A 3970-nucleotide genomic window follows, 5' to 3' on the forward strand; every position below is an offset into this window, starting at 1 on the left:
CATGCCTCCTCCCCTGTCTCCAAGAAGATGTCCTCACCCCTCTCTTCCCACCTCACCAGATCTCCCCACTCCCGGGGGGCCTCAAGACTCACAAGGGCTCAGTGCATTTTCTCTCACTTAGGTCAGACCAGGCAGTCCTCTGCTATATATGTGTCAGGGTCTCATATTCTTAAATATAACATTTTATTCAAGAATACATTTATTATACATTTTCAACTACTCTACATAACTGACTTCAAATGAAGGGAAGGGCTTTAGAATTCAGACTTTGACAGGAGAGTGTAAATCCTTAGAAAAGAAAACAGTATGCTGTAAACAATAACTGTGACTTAATTTCTCAGATTCAAGAAACCTTCATTCCCTTCAGGCATATGTCTGTCTTTGTTTTTCCTGCTTTCCAATTTTACCTTTTGATATTTTGGATTAATATTTATGAAATAACCACATCAAAGACTGTGGTATATTTCCCCATAATGTTGGTATTGTGCTTGGCCACAAAATTTTCATGAAATACCTGTCTCAAGAAGTAAGATAGAGAGCAATTCAGTGTTCATTTCGGACATCCAGACGCGGTAGCACAAACACACACCTATAACAGACACAAAGAAATAGGGAAGAAAAACTATATGTGATTATGTGGTCTCATCTGAATCTCTTTAGGGGGGTGCAGCGAACTTTATTGATGGTATTCAAGAGAGTAAAGATGGTTCTCTAGGCCCCTCCTGTTATTATGGGGATCTTGGATGGAAATTGTGAGGGAGGTACTCAGTGTTGAGGGCCAGTTGGGACAGGGATTCCTCAGCAACCAAGGGTCTCTCTCTTGTTCTCAGTGTCCTTGCTGTGGTGGGTGGACCAGGGTTTCTTACTCCTTTGAAGCCCAGTAGGCCATGAGGTCCACCACTCTGTTTCTGTAGCCATATTCATTGTCATACCAGGAAATGAGCTTTACAAAGTTGTCATTGAGAGCAATGCCTGCCCCAGCATCAAAGGTGGAAGAGTAGGAGTTGCTGTTGAAGTCGCAGGAGACAACTTGGTCCTCAATGTAGCCCAGGGTGCCCTTTAGTGAGCCTTCAGATGCCTGCTTCATGACATTCTTGATGTCATCATACTTGGCAGGTTTCTCTAAGTGGCATGTCAGATTCACAATGGTATAGGAACATGGAAGGCCATGCCCGTGAGCTTGGCAGCACTAGTGGATGATGTTCTGCACTGCCCCTCAACCATCATGCCACAACTTTCCAGAGGGGTCATCCACAGTCTTCTGAGTGGCAGTAATGGCATGGACCATGGTCATGAGCCCTTCCATGACATCAAAATTGTTATGGACGATTTTGTCCTGGGGGACTAAGCAGTTGGTATTACAGGATGCATTGAGTCAGTTGTCATATTTCTCATAGTTCACATTCATCACGAACATAAAGGCATCAACAGAAGGGGCAGAGATAATGATTCCTTTGGCCCCACCCTTCATGTGGGCCCTGGCCTTTTCCATGGTGGTGAAGACACCAGTAGACTCCACAACATACTCAGCACCAGCATCACCACATTTTCTCTCTTTTTTTTTCCTCTTTTTTTTTTTTAATTTTTTTTTTTCAGAGCTGGGGACCGAACCCAGGGCCTTGCGCTTGCTAGGCAAGCGCTCTACCACTGAGCTAAATCCCCAACCCCTACCGCATTTTATGTTAACAGGATCTCACTCCTGAAAGATAGTGTTGGGCTTCCCATTGAGGACAAGCTTCCCATTCTCAGTCTTGACTGTGCTGTTGAATTTGCCATAGCTGGAGTCATACTGGAATATGTAGACCATGTGTTGAGATCAATGAAGGTGTTATTGATGGCAACAATCTCCACTTTTCCAAGAGCACAGCAGAAGGCCGCCCTGGTAACTAGGCACCCAATACAGCCAAATCCATTCACACTGACCTTCACTATCTTGTCTATGGAATGAGTTTGGCACTGCACAAGATGCGGCTGACTCTGGAACACGGGGGAGAAGAGAGCCATCTCCTCTGAATCTTAACCCAGAGTTCTCTGGCATTAACTAGCCCCAGTTATTATAGGAACTTCAACTATAACCCCAGAACAAAATATACAACTAATCTATACTTATTACTGAATTGAAGTCAATCTCAGTGGATATCATTCTGAATCACATTTGCCTAATCAAGCCAAGCAATGATCAATCGAATTACAGTGCATCAGCACTCATTCTTGGAGAGCACTGAGTTTGGGCAAACACTCACTGTGGAAGTAATTTAGTAATGGCTACCTAGGCTCTTCTTGCTGTGGTTAGACTACCCTCTTCTTCATTTCCTCTGACTTCCCACATACAATCTCATTATTGTGTGTAAAGTGCTGCTGAAATTTAGAGCACTATTTCCCATGTTCCTCTGCCTTTAATCTTGAAAGCACACATTTTTAAATAATAACTCAGGATAGATTATTGTCTTAGTCAGGGTTTCTATTCCTATACAAACATCATGACCAAGAAAGCAAGTTGGAGAGGAAAGGGTTCATTAAGCTTACATTTCCATGTTGCTGTTCATCACCAAAGGAAGTCAGGACTGAAACTCAAGCATATCAGGAAGCAAGAGCTGATGCAGAGGCCATGGGCCAGGGAAGGATGCTTCTTACCAGTTTACTTGTCCACGCTTGCTCAGCTTGCTCTCTTATAGAGCCCAAGACTACCAGCCCAGGGATGGCACCATCCACAGTGGACTGGGTCCTCTCCCCTTGATCACTAATTGAGAAAATGCCTTACAGCTGGGTCTCATGAAGGCATTTCCACAACTGAGGCTCCTTTTTCTGTAATAACTCCAGCTTTTGTCAAGTTGACACACAAAACTAGCCAGGACAATTATTAAGTGATGGGAGTAAAAACTGGACAGTGGAACCCTGAAGCCTTCTAAACTGACATCTGGATGTCAAGCATTTGAAAGAATGCAACCGAGATCAACAATAACATTGACCTGACACATCCCACCTCCCTTCCCACCACAGATGCACCAAATGTACTACTTACTCCACAATAGACCTCTGAACAATAATAAACAATTGATGTGTTTTATAAAATATCTCACCAGCAATAACTAATGGATGCATGAATATTATTAATACATTATGTTAAAAGATGTAGGAACACCAGCACCTGTTTCTTTCTACAAAGTGTATTTGAACTTAACAAAAATATTTAAATATATATTTACATACATTGCAATATAACTGCATAAGAAAGACTGTATTCATCATTCACTAAAAACACTGATTAATGATGCTTGCCTTTTCTTTGAATGTTTATTTAGTTGTTCACATACTGAGCTGTTTTAGATCCTATCATAAACTCATGACGTGTAAGAGGACTCTAGGATGTAGGAAAATTTTTCAGTCAGGTTTTCACAGTCTTGTCTCTGTCCACTCATTCCTTTCTGCAGTTAAACTCTTCTGCTCATCTATTCTCCAGTGCTTCCAGCTTTTGAAACTTTAGCACATGGATGCCTTTTCTCCAATCTGTCACCCGTTTCTATTTTCCCCTGACAGTCTAATGCCTGCCTAACCTTAAATATGCAGTTCAAGTATTACCTTCTTCAGAAAGTCTTCTTCTGGCACAAATGTGAATATAACTTTAATATTTTCACTGACACAAATGTGAATATATCATTATTATTTTACCCTATTACACTTTACTCTGTCATCAATTGTATATCCTTCTGATTTATGAGTAAGTACTGTTTACAAGCCATCAATTAAGGTACAATATATCCTGTAGTTTTGTGTATTCATTCTGGATGTTGTTTAGAAAAGTCTTATAGGAATATACCAAGAATATATCTGCTCTTGCAGTATGGATGAACAGTGCCCATTGCTGCAAAAACCAAAGGGAATACTTGGCAGATATTCCTTGGAATTTAAATTATTACCTTACCGTACTACTTTACCATTTGTAGATGCTAAGGACCTACACGCCAATAAG

At 41.3% G+C, this 3970-nt stretch overlaps 1 pseudogene; it reads right to left on the bottom strand.

Annotated features, from left to right (window-relative positions):
- Nucleotides 1-862: 862 nt before the first annotated feature.
- Gapdh-ps84 (Glyceraldehyde-3-phosphate dehydrogenase, pseudogene 84) lies at nucleotides 863-2004 on the bottom strand (annotated as a pseudogene).
- Between the last annotated feature and the right edge of the window lie 1966 nt (nucleotides 2005-3970).

Source organism: Rattus norvegicus, chromosome 2 (genome assembly GCF_036323735.1).
Source record: "Rattus norvegicus strain BN/NHsdMcwi chromosome 2, GRCr8, whole genome shotgun sequence".
NCBI lineage: Eukaryota > Metazoa > Chordata > Mammalia > Rodentia > Muridae > Rattus > Rattus norvegicus.